This window comes from Schistocerca cancellata, chromosome 3, assembly GCF_023864275.1.
Source record: "Schistocerca cancellata isolate TAMUIC-IGC-003103 chromosome 3, iqSchCanc2.1, whole genome shotgun sequence".
Taxonomy (NCBI): domain Eukaryota; kingdom Metazoa; phylum Arthropoda; class Insecta; order Orthoptera; family Acrididae; genus Schistocerca; species Schistocerca cancellata.
The window spans coordinates 751,395,428-751,409,354 of record NC_064628.1 but is presented as its reverse complement, the minus strand read 5'-3'; the positions used below and the strand labels follow the sequence as shown (position 1 = coordinate 751,409,354).

At 42.1% G+C, this 13,927-nt stretch overlaps 1 pseudogene; it reads left to right on the top strand.

The window, feature by feature from the left end:
* Positions 1-13,580: 13,580 nt before the first annotated feature.
* Positions 13,581-13,698, top strand: LOC126177482 (5S ribosomal RNA; annotated as a pseudogene).
* The last annotated feature ends 229 nt before the right edge of the window (positions 13,699-13,927 follow it).

Below are 13,927 nucleotides of genomic sequence, written 5' to 3'. Positions count from 1 at the left end.
TCATGGGAAAGCGATGTGAATATGGTGGTAGTGACGTGCACACAAGGTATAAAAGAGCAGTACATTGGCAGAGCTGTCATTTGTACTCAGGTGATTCATATGAAAAGGTTTCCGACGTGATTATGGCTCCAAGACGAAATTAACAGACTCTGAAGGCGGAATGGTGGTTGGAACTAGACACATGGGACACAATTTCGGATATCATTATAAAATTCAGTATTACGAAATCCAGTGTCTAGAGCGTGCCGAGAATACCAAATTTCAAGTATTACCTCCCGCCACGGTGCATATCTTTTTGGATCAAATCCACACTCAGATAGCGATCTTTTTTCTCGGTCATGAATTAGCTTTTTGATGGAATTGTTGCGAGGATTATGACAATGAGTCTAATAAAAACTCTTGTCAACGCAATGGCTGACGGCCTTCACTTAACGACCGAAAGAAGCGGCTTTTGTGTAGAGTTGTCAGTGCTAACAGACAAGCAACAATGCGTGAAACAACCGCAGAGATCAATGTGGTACGTACGACGAACGTATCAGTTAGCAGAATGTTGCGAAATTTGGCGTTAATAGGCTACAGCAGCAGACGACTGACACGAGTGCCATTGCTAAAATCACGGTATCGCCTGTAGCGCCTCTCCATGGCTCGTGGCCATACCAGTTGGACACTAGACGGCTGGAAAACCGCGGTCTGGTTAGATGAGTCCCGATTTCAGTTGGTAAGAGCTGACGATAGGGTTCGAGTGAGACGCAGACTCGACGAAGCCACAGATCCAAGTTGCGAACAAGGCACTGTGCAGGGTAGCGTTGGCTCCATAATGATTTGGGCTGTGTTTAGATGAAATGGACTGGTCCAACTAAATCGGTCATTGACTGGAAATGATTATGTATGGCTACGTTGAGAGCATTTGCAGCCATTCATGGATGGACGGACTGAGTAGTCTCGGTGCCCAAAAACCGGCTGTGGTAATCAAAAATCAGAGTCCAACTACAGCTGTCATTTCATTCCAAGTAATACTACAGTTGTGATTCTTGATGTTTTCCTGGGGTACTGAATGTTCAATGAGGTTTTGGGATTGCAACTGGACGATTGCCAGCCGAAACATTGTGGCAAGAAGTCAACATGATCCGGCTGCAAACCCGAAACCTCATCGAACAATACCACAGTTGTCCGTCTCCAAAATTGAGTGGCCAGCGCGGCTGGGTGCCATGCTGAGGACCTGATCCCAGTTCCCCATACTGCCCAGGTTTTTTCCTTCATGGGATGACTGGAGTGGTGAGCGCTCAGCCTCGTGATGGCAACTGAAGCGCTACTTGGGCGAGTAGCATCGGCTCCAGGTCACGAAAACTGACATTGCCGGGAGAGCGGTGTCCTGACCCCGTGGCCCACTATACCGCACTGTTGTAGAATTTTAGAACATGTTTTTTTGCTCGAGTATCAGGTCGTTTTTGGAAACCCAGAATCTACTATGTAGGAATCAACATGGATTCCGGAAACAGCGATCGTGTGAGACCCAACTCGCTTTATTTGTTCATGAGACCCAGAAAATATTAGATACAGGCTCCCAGGTAGATGCTATTTTTCTTGACTTCCGGAAGGCGTTCGATACAGTTCCGCACTGTCGCCTGATAAACAAAGTAATAGCCTACGGAATATCAGACCAGCTGTGTGGCTGGATTGAAGAGTTTTTAGCAAACAGAACACAGCAAGTTGTTATCAATGGAGAGACGTCTACAGACGTTAAAGTAGCCTCTGGCGTGCCACAGGGGAGTGTTATGGGACCATTACTTTTCACAATATATATAAATGACCTAGTAGATAGTGTCGGAAGTTCCATGCGGCTTTTCGCGGATGATGCTGTAGTATACAGAGAAGTTGCAGCATTAGAAAATTGTAGCGAAATGCAGGAAGATCTGCAGCGGATAGGCACTTGGTGCAGGGAGTGGCAACTGACCCTTAACATAGACAAATGTAATGTATTGCGAATACATAGAAAGAAGGATCCTTTATTGTATGATTATATGATAGCGGAACAAACACTGGTAGCATTACTTCTGTAAAATATCTGGGAGTATGCGTGCGGAACGATTTGAAGTGGAATGATCATATAAAATTAATTGTTGGTAAGGCGGGTACCAGGTTGAGATTCATTGGGAGAGTCCTTAGAAAATGTAGTCCATCAACAAAGGAGGTGGCTTACAAAACACTCGTTCGACCTATACTTGAGTATTGCTCATCAGTGTGGGATCCGTACCAGATCGGGTTGACGGAGGAGATAGAGAAGATCCAAAGAAGAGCGGCGCGTTTCGTCACAGGGTTATTTGGTAACCGTGATAGCGTTACGGAGATGTTTAACAAACTCAAGTGGCAGACTCTGCAAGAGACGCGCTCTGCATCGCGGTGTAGTTTGCTCGCCAGGTTTCGAGAGGGTGCGTTTCTGGATGAGGTATCGAATATATTGCTTCCCCCTACTTATATCTCCCGAGGAGATCACGAATGTAAAATTAGAGAGATTAGAGCGCGCACGGAGGCTTTCAGATAGTCGTTCTTCCCGCGAACCATACGCGACTGGAACAGGAAAGGAGGTAATGACAGTGGCAAGTAAAGTGCCCTCCGCCACACACCGTTGGGTGGCTTGCGGAGTATAAATGTAGATGTAGATCTAGATACCGATGGGCCCGCTGGTATCTGTGGACACAGTTTACGAGTTTCGCCTACCACAGTTACGGAAATTGCACCATCACGTTCCATACGTTGGAAAATAGATGTTTTTGCCTGTCACTTCCACCCACTCTTCCTTTCAGAAGATACTGTGGTTAACCAGCGAGCAGACTGCGCGCTGGCATTTGATCTATTGTCCCAAAATGTATCCCACGCATGATTCAGCCGCAGCCTAAGTTTTATTAGTTTCTACATCTACATGGATACTGTGCAAATCACATTTAATTGCCTGGCAGAGGGTTCATCGAATCACCTTCACAATTCTCTATTATTCCAATCTCGTATAGCTGAAGGAATGAACACCTATATCTTACCGTACGAGCTCTGACTTCCCTTATTTTATCATGGTGATCGTTCCTCCCTCTGTAGGTCAGTGTCAAGAAAATATTTTCGCATTCGGAGGAGAACGTTGGTGACTGGAATTTCGTGATGAGATTCCGTCGCAACGACAAACGCCTTTCTTTTAATGATTTCCAGCCCAAATCCTGTATCATTTCTGTGACATTCTCTCGCATATTTCGCGATAATACCAAACGTGCTGTCCTTCTTTGAACTTTTTCGATGTTCTCCGTCAATCCTATAAGCGTAGTGTAGGCAGTCTCCTTAGTAGGTCTGTTACATTTTCTGTGTGTCCTGGCAATAAAACGCAGTCTTTGGTTAGCCTTCCCCACAACATTTTCTATGTGTTCCTTCCAATTTAAGTTGTTCGTAATTGTAATACCTAGGTTTTTAGTTGAATTTACGGCTTTTAGGTTAGATTGATTTATCGTGTCACCGAAGTTTAACGAGTTCCTTCTAGCACTCATGTGGATGACCTCACACTTTCCGTTATTTAGGGTCAACTGCCACTTTTCGCACCATTCCGATATTTCTTTTAAATCACTTTACAGTTTGTTTTGATCTTATGATGACTTTATTAATCCATAAACAACAGCGTCATCTGCAAACAACCGAAGACGGCTGGTCAGATTGTCTCCCAAATCGTTTATATTGATAAGGAACAGCGAAAGGCCTATAACACTACCTTTAGGAACGCCAGAAATCACTTCTGTTTTACTCGACGACTTTCCGTCAGTTATTTCAAACTGTGACCTCTCTGACAGGAAATCACAAATCCAGTCACATAACTGAGACAATAGTCCATAAGCTCGCAATTTCACTGCGAGCCGCTTCCGGAAATCCAGAAATACGGAATCGATCTGAAATCCCTTGTCAGTAGCACTCAACACTTCATGTGAATAAAGAGATAGTTGTGTTTCACAGGAACGATGTTTTTTAAACCCGTGTTGACTGTGTGTCAATAGACCCTTTTTTTCTTTCTCTTCGTAGTCTAGTTTTTCAGGTGCTGTCTACTGCACAGGCTTTGGTATGATGGAACGGGCGCCGCAAGTACTCACACAAAATTATTAAGGGACAACATTGTCGTGTGTTTATTCGTCTTGTAACGTGTCCTGTACTCTCCTTTTCTTTCCCGTTAAATTACCATATCGATGTGGATTATTGTTTATGTTCCAAGCACTGCGGGAAAAGAAGACAGAAACATACTATATAATTTTATGGCAGTACTAATCACGACTACGAAATTTAAAGATGTTTAGGACCGTGTGCGCATTGTCTTGATTTGTGGATAAGAAAAACCGGACTTCAGATATGTTCGAGGAATCAAATAGACAGTGACACAGTCTCTCATTCACAATCTTTGAATAGTAATTATGAAAGTCTAATGTTATAAAGCAGCAGAAGAAACGTGTCGTTTAGTTAACCCTTTCAGACCTGATATTTTTCTGGTGGAGGGAAAAATTTTCTTTTTTTGGTAATACTCATATGGGTGATTCATTAATGATTTTACATGCAAAAAAAAGTACCCGTTTTCGAAATATGCTTTCTACATTTTGCCTTCTTTTGATGGACTAGAATGACTATTTGTGAAATATTCAGTGTTGTAATAAATAATTCTATAGTTACCATGCTCGCTTCCCATGCCCGGGTTCCCGGGTTCCATTCCCGGCGGGGTCAGGGATTTTCTCTGGCTCGTGATGACTGGGTGTTGTGTGATGTCCTTAGGTTAGTTAGGCTTAAGTAGTTCTCAGTTCTAGGGGACTGATGACCATAGATGTTAAGTCCCATACTGCTCAGAGCCATTTGAACCATTTGAACCAGTTACCATGCAAAATAACAATAATAATACGCAATTATACATGGGAATATAACTAATCAAACACATCCATGTGTTATGGTTGTCACAAACTGTTGTGCACTGCTATATTGACTTGCTGGTATTTTCATATTGATGTCCAAGAATTGGTAGCACTTCTGCCTGATAAAAAGATTGAACATTCACGAATGTGTACCTGAGGTTTCCACTTTGGGAAATACATTTCTGTAGCAGCTAAGACACAGTAAAGGTTAATGTATACGGTTGTAGCCTTTAGGTCTGAAAGGGTTAATTTCTGGCAATTTTGAAAACTGTTATTAGTCCTATTAGGACACTTTGTTACACTTATCATTCATCTCCTCAATAGTATCTGATAACTACAATAATCTATTCTAACAATACTGGACTCTTTTAAACTTGCCTTCACGCAATTAGAGTGATGCATGTGGATTACTCCCAGAAAACCACTATCAGACAATTTAGAAACAGTATGAGACTTCAAACTGGAATTTAGTTCGACATATTAAGGTTTGCTCTTTGGGTTTCTTATTATTTCAGCACCACGCTTTACAGTATAGGAAACGAATATATACTGTAAGAAATAAAGGAGGGCAACCTATGAAAGGCAAATACCAAAAGGGGGACGTGTGGTACATCATCCAGAAACAATTTGGAAGAAACGACAGAGTCAAGAAAATAATATGGGGAGATAAAGATAAGAATAAACTAGAAAAGTTACAGAGGATGACGTTCAGGAGACAGCTTAAGGGAAGCATCAAACGAACCGAAAGGCGAATTACTTTAATACAGATAAAAGGAAATCGGCAATGTCCTTTTCGTAGGATTAGAGGATTTCCACAAAAAATCCAAATCTGTATGGAGGCACGGGAACTGTATACAAGCCCTGCTGAACACGAATCCACAGCCAATCAGAGCTGGAGTGTCAGTATGATTTGCCTGCAATTCGGCCTGAGGCTATTCGTTACCTCGTAGTTGTCGGGCCCATGGCATAAAGCATGAGGTGAAATTCGTACTACAAGTTTTTTCGAGTGAAAGTTATTTAATTTAACCTTTTTCTTTTCGCAACGAGACCTGTCATGAAATACCGAGCTGTATTTTAAGAAAAAAAAACATGTCCGAGCTAATTAACTCTCACCAGCTGCTCCGTTACTCTGCCCTCGGCTGTGCACGCTGCGCTATTACAGCCGAGGGCACCTCGGTCTTGTAGTTTTAGCGACAGTTTCCAGATTCCAATTTCTAGGTGGACTACTACATTCTGGAATCACGTAATAATCCACGGGGAATATTACTGAAACAGGTGAACCCGTAATACGCAGATGTGATATTGTCCGGCAAAAAAATGGATAATGAACGAAGCAGAAAAGCTAGATAAAAGCGTAAAATGGTATTGTGTTTGATTTAATACGATTAATAAATGACTGACTGATGTAGCTGATTACAGATGTTCGGTGTATTTGACTGAATGCCTTTCACAAGCACAACGAAAAGTAGATGAAAGCTATTCTTCAATTATTCACACTGTTTAGCTCGCTGGAGCAATTACATCGAATAGCATTGCGTACAAGGGCAAGTGAATATTTGGCACAGAAATGCTTTAATATAAATGAGATTTTGTTTTTGTTATATTGTTGATGTTATACAGTTACGTAAGTGTCAAACTGATATGCGAAGTGGTCTTGGTTACACGGCTTTCAAAGCTGTCATATCCTATGTATTTCATTCAAACGGATAAATTGGTTTACTGTGCAAACATAAAAATATTTTTAAAAATTTGTGACGAACGAAAATTAATTCCGAGTTGTGTAGTGGCCAGCGTTGCTGGCTGTATGTAATGGGGTCCCACGTTCGATTCTCGGCGGGGTCGGGAATTTTTTTCGCTCGGGAATTGGCTGTTTGTGTTGACGTCACCGTTTCATCTCATCCACACCGCTGTGAAAGTCGCCGAAGTGACGTCAAGTAGAAAGACTTGCACCAGTTATCGCCCAATTATGCCATACGATCATTTCAGTTCAGAGTTTTTGCATATTCATGAGGATTCTGTTCCGTTTTATCAGGAACTATGAAACGGACAGCTGAATTCATCGCGCCTGTACTTCCCTTACACATCATCCACGCGAAGGATTTTCAATACTTCAACCTAAAATGAAAAATCGAGGAAGTGAACAACGTGATGATGAGCGATCAGCTTATAATTCACGTATCCGATGACCTGATGATGGCAATATAACTAAATCAGAAATCAGTATGTGTATTAACTGTGATCTGGGCGAAAAAATCTTATATTTTGGAAGCTTTTTTAAGATGGTGTATGAAACAGCTGACGCCATAAGAATATCAGTAGTAGTACAAGAACGTCTATATTCCGAAAGCGATCTTATGGTGCTTGCCGGTGGCTGCGTTGTGTACCATTGCTACTTTCCCTGATTCCTATTCCACTAGCGAATGGTGTGCAGGAGGAACAATTTTATCTTCACGTTCTTTTCGCTAAATATACGTAGGAGGAATCAATATATTGGCTGACTCTTCTACGAACCTACACTCTCTGAAATTTTACATTAAGCCACACTATGATGCTGAACGCCTCTCTTGTAACATCTGCCACTGGAATTGGATGAACATCTCCGTGACGCTTTCACGCTTATTAAACGAACCTATGACGAAATGCCCTGCACTTCCCTATATCTTATCTATTTCTTACATCAAACCAATCTGGTAAGAGCCACAACCTGACGAGAACCAAGCTAGTATCTTAGCTACCTCCTTCGTGGGTGGTATTTACTTTGTAAGGTACCCCTTACTTGCAGATAAGAGCGCATTTTACTTTATTTCAAATTTTGGTACTCCAGATGTATGAGAAGTAAATGTATGAGAGCTGCAGCACATACGGAGCAAGACGCGAGCGGTAGGTTCCCAATTCTGGATAGCAGCGGCTGTTGGCCATTTGGTGCTTTCAGAGCCAGTGGGATGCGGTGCCAATGTAGAAATAGCACGTGATGTCAGAAAGAAAGTAAAGAATAGCGATCGAAGACTGAAACGCCATATTTTATTTAATGAACGATCGCGGAATTCCCAGTGAGACAACTATGTCTAGTTTTGATGTCAGAAAGAGATATGCAGGGAAAGTATCTTTCTTCTGGGGCGAATTAAGTAATTGTTAGTAATAAAAATTTGCTAAAAAAAGTTGCCTTTCGCCACTCAGACATTAGGAGGACTCTACAGATCATAAATATTGTCTTTCAATAATTTTACAATGCCAGGAAACGTTGATATTAATCAATAAATTAATTACTTTGGTATAAGCGAAGATGTACGGTCTTATACGAACTACCTCGATTGTGTGCTCAAGTTACAGAATGTTCTCCATACTCGGCAGTAGACTTGGCCAAACTGAAGCACATAACTGTTTCGAAACAAATGAGGCAGTACAATGTAATGTTTCGAAACACGGCTTCGAAACAGTGAAACAGTTTGTGTTCCGTAATTGTATAGGCTACACATTATATCATATTGAGTGTCTACTGTATAAATATTGCCATATAAACACAAATGAGGTGCGAGAGCGCCAATCATATCTCAGAAAGTATGAAAATTTCTCTTAGGTGTCTTGGCAGTATCGTATTTTCTACAGCAAATGCGTTGCGTTCGTGTCCAGTGACTTTCATATTTTCCAATTGGCTGAGGTCAGAGTTTGTATGTTTGACATAACAGATTTTTCCAGACTCGTTTCCCTGTATTCTAGTGCCTAATTTTCATAGGTTTTATGAGTCATCATCTGTATGTACTCTTCAAAAGGCATATCATGGGTCACATTTTCTTACTCACAGTTAAATTTTCTATTGTTTTCGGTATGTTTTCTTGAAGTATAAAATCCAAACTAAGATTTAAAACAATTCATATAGTATAATACCTTTGAGATACCTATATTATGGCAGATCTGGATCTACACCACTTACAGTTCTTGTTAAGGAAGATTGTTTGATGTACAGGTATATGAAGTTCCCTCAAGTACTCACAGCAAGCAGATATCATTTTATTACAAATTTCCCCAGCAAATCAGAGATAAAGTTAAGTTGCTGTCGAAATGCAATTTTTATCACACTATCTGAAAGCCGAAAACAAAAGTATCAAAGTACTGTTGTTGATTTGCCTGAGAATTATCTGTGATACACAAGTATTAAGGTGCCTATATTGTGTAATAACCAAACATAGCTCATTTACAACACACAAACATATACACACATAAGTCAGATAATTATTTTCGAACACATAAATAAATAAGCGTACTCAAATAAATTAAACTCACTGAATGGTGAGCAAAAACGAAAGTGTCTTCTGCGTGCAACAAATCTGAGAAAAATGTTCTTGTAAGGTAGCTACATGTAAGTTTTAGTGGATTAAACAAAATACAGTCGAATAAAAATTCAGTGCACATTGGCCAGAGAAGAACAAAATTATCTGAAATTTTACTATTTCATTTCTGAATAGATCTACTGTACCTATTCTAAGTTGTAGTTTAGAAATATCATTTTTGATACTTTTCATCTTGAAAGACGGGATCGTTTGTCTGTTATTGTTTGCCCCTGCTTTGAAAATATGGGCTCACATGGAACAGAGGTGGCTATAACACATAGACATTGTTTCATTATTTCACACAGCGTAGGAAACAACACAAGATTTTCTTTCCACCACAACTATGGATCTTGTGATCTGTGTATCTACTATCGTTGCAGCACGTGTATGTTATAAGAGTGTAATTTAACTGAATGTTTTTCACACTTTTATTATTTTGAATGCGAATAGTGTGCGTTATTTTATTGTTTGTTGGTGTTTATAAAGTAGATATTACGCCATTTCGGAATAGGGCAGTCAATTAGAAACGAAGCTTTCGGAAACCTTAAGCTTCGTACTGTTGTGTGTCAGAAAGATTTCCACACACTTGAATGTGTTTCATGAAGTGAGATGTTAAATGTGTTTCAGTATCTGTACCGTACCCGAATCTCGTCCGAAAAAGAGCGGAATCAAACGTCACTGTTTCGACACAATTAGTCCCTTCCAAGCACAAGTGGACTGAAACAGCGTTATTTTGAAACAGCGATACAGTTTCTGTGTCTGGCTCGAGACCGAATCTGGTCCCGTTATCCGAGACAGAGCTGTATGGAACACCACTATTTCGAAACAGTGAAACATTGCCGTTTCGAAACACTGAGACAGTTCCATGTATCGATACACTGTATCGAGACATAGAAACAGTGGCCAAGTCTACTCGGCAGTCGTCGAGAGCATGCCTTTCGATTTTGTCATACGGAAGACCATGCTTTCGTACCGTTGATAGGTAGCTTATAATCAGTGTTAAAAAGTTCATTTTGCGACGTTTCTTAAATAAACGCACCATAATGACATCCTGTATGAAAATTATTTGCACAAAAACTTTTTCCCACTTCATTACGTAAAACATAGACAGTAGTATAGCATTTTCAAAATCCGACGGCGCTGCTACGGCTCTGCAAGAGGACATGAAACTACGAGAGCGTCTCCACATCAGGTAGGAAGAATTCCTACGCCGCTACTCACTAAGTGAGGTCAAACACGGACTAGCTTAATTATCGCTAAAGCCGGGTGGAAAAGCGTGGCCAGTTACACTGTACGCTCCTTATAGCACCATCTACGGACTCACCGGCTAAACTGAGACATTTCTGGAGGTTTAGTACGAGTCTGCGCTTCCTGCAATTTCCAGAGGATTCTTCCAATGAATCTCAGTCTGGCATTTGCCACTCATACGATCACTTTTGATAAATCTCTCCAGTACACTTTCTATGAGATATTTATGGGATCAGACTGCTTCCATGGGTTGTTCGTGATTTATGATGATGATGAATCCCATACTTCTTTACAGAGCGTAGGGAGACCCGCTCCGCCTTACTAGGCAAGGTCCTAGTGGAGGTGGTTTGGCATTGCCTTCCTCCGACCGTAATGGGGATGAATGATGATGATGAAGACGACACAACACCCTGTCATCTCGAAGCAGGTGAAAATCCCTGACCCCGCCGGCAATCGAATCCGGGACCCCGTGCTCGGGAAGCGAGAACGCTACCGCGAGACCACGAGCCGCGGACGTTCGTGATTTACACGTATAATCATAAAATAACAGGTTTTTTCGCCTACTTATGAACAGTACTTTACATTTCCTTATGCTAAGGGTCAACCGCCAATATCTTCATCAAGCACCTATCTCCCTGCATTTCATTACAATTTTATAAGGTTTCGACATCTATGTATAGCATATCCGCGAATAGCTTCATGGAGCCTCCGACGTTATCTGAAAGGTCTGCTTCTTCTACAGTTCAGTTGTGCCTGTTCCGAATTCCCATTTTACAACCAGCTCGTTGTAGGTCTTCGTACGTCCCTTCTGCCTTTTGCCCGGAAAGGCATGCACAGGCTTCGGATTCGCTATACACTCAATCTTTGCAGGTGATGTTTCCATAATGTTTTACTTTCTTCAGTATTTTCAGCAATGTTGCAAGTCACGTCCGTAGCCTCGAATGTACGGACGTTGGAACAAAATATTGAAATAGCGTGAGGAATGCGTGTTGGAATATAAATGCAAAAGCTAGCCAAGCCCGCAAGTTGCACTGTTGTATGTGACTACGATTGGCACCTGTGCAATGTCCTCAGTGGGTTGCCACTGTAATTCGTGGTCAGAGTAGTGTTCTGTGTAGATATGAGTGCATTATGTCGGAGCTAAGAGAGTTAGAACGTGGGCAAATTGTTGGTGCTGGTATGGTGGGTTCTTCTGTAACCAAGGCAGCCGAAGTGTTTAACGTTTCAAGAGGCACTTTATCGGAGATTTATACCGCATACAGGGAAAGGGAAAAAACATTGTTTACTATCGCAACATGTACGAAAGGATGTCTTGACTGATAGTGACAGACGGTAAGTGAAAATAATTTTGAGAAAAAAATAAGAGGACGACAGTTGGTGTATGTCGCACTCGTGAACCCCGTCTGCAACAAGGGAATACGAAGGGAGCTCCAAAGCTGGGAACTGCAGGGCGAGCCAAAATCACACATCAGTGATGCAAATGTTCGTAACAGGAAAACACGGTGCCGAAGCCACTAAACCTAGACTATGGAGCAATGGAAGAATGTCATTTAGTCGGACGAGTCTTTTTCCACACTGTTTCCACCTTCTGGCCCAGTTTACGTCTCAAGACTCAAACATGGCCGGGGTTTCAGTGATGATTTGGGCAGCCGTATTTTTGTGTACCATAGGCCTCACGATTACTCCGCAAGGTCACATTACTGTCAAGGATTATGTGACCATTTTGGCTGATTAGGCCCATCCCATGGTATAGTGTTTGTTCCCCAGAGGTGATGCAGTGTTCCAAAACTACAGGGCAGGGCCCATGTTCACCCAGCCGTATCGTCCAGGACTGGTTCTGCGAGCACGACAATGAGTTTCTCGTCTGCCCTGGTCACCACAGCCACAATACCGCAATGTTATCGTGCCTTCGTGGTGTAGTTTGGAGAGGAAGGTACTTCACCCACTCCATCGTCGTTATCTTAACTTGCCACTATTTTGGAGGAAGGATGGTATAAGATTCTCTTAAAAACGATACAGGACTTCCTAAATAATAGAACCCAGCACGTTGTCCTCGATGGTGAGTGTTTATCCTAGGTGAGGGTATCATCTGGAGTGCCCCAGGGAAGTATGGTAGGTCCGCTGTTGTTTTCTATCTACATAAATGATCTTTTGGATAGGGTGGATAGCAATGTGCGGCTGTTTGCTGATGATGCTGTGGTGTACGGGAAGGTGTTGTCGTTGAGTGACTTTAGGAGGATACAAGATGACTTGGACAGGATTTGTGATTGGTGTAAAGAATGGCAGCTAACTCTAAATATAGATAAATGTAATTTAATGCAGATGAATAGGCAAAGGAATCCTGTAATGTTTGAATACTCCATTAGTAGTGTAGCGCTTGACACAGTCACGTCGATTAAATATTTGGCCGTAACATTGCAAAGCGATATGAAGTGGGACAAGCATGTGATGGCAGCTTTGGGGAAGGCGGATAGTCGTCTTCGGTTCATTGGTAGAATTTTGGGAAGATGTGGTTCATCTGTAAAGGAGACCGCTTATAAAACACTAATACGACTTATTCTTGAGTACTGCTCGAGAGTTTGGTATCCCTATCAGACCGGATTGAGGGAGGACATAGAGGCGATTCAGAGGCGGGCTGCTAGATTTGTTACTGGTAGAGTTTGATAATCACGCGAGTGTTACGGAAATCCTTCAGGAACTCGGGTGGGAGTCTCTAGAGGAAAGGAGGCGTTCTTTTCGTGAATCGCTACTGAGGAAATTTAGAGATCCAGCATTTAAGGCTGACTGCAGTACAATTTTACTGCCGCCAACTTACATTTCGCGGAAAGACCACAAAGATAAGATAAGAGAGATTAGGGCTCGTACAGAGGCATATAGTCAGTCATTTTTCCCTCGTTCTGTTTGGGAGTGGAACAGGGAGAGAAGATGCTGATTGTGGTACGAGGTACCCTCCGCCACGCACCGTATGGTGGATTGCGGATTATGTATGTAGATGTAGATGTAGAGGACTTTTATTTATCCATTCCGAGATGACTAAACGCTATTTTGAATGCCAGCGGTTTTACGACATAGTATTAGGCATGGTGCCAACGGCCTTGCCGCCGTGGTAACACCGGTTCCCGTCAGATCACCGAAGTTAAGCGCTGTCGGACTGGGCTAGCACTTGGATGGGTGACCATCCGGTCTGCTGAGAGCTGTTGGCAAGCGGGGTGCACTCAGCCCTTGTGAGGCAAACTGAGGAGATACTTGATTGAGAAGTAGTGGCTCCGGTCTTAAGTCGAATACAACAATGTCATAATTTGCAATCATCTGCCAAAAATTTATGAGTTTCCTTAAGAGTTGCTTCGATGTGGGGATATACAGTGTGTATGACGAGAATACTGATCCCACCGGCGTCGACTGCAGTACTGTAGCGGCATTCGTTCGGTGAAA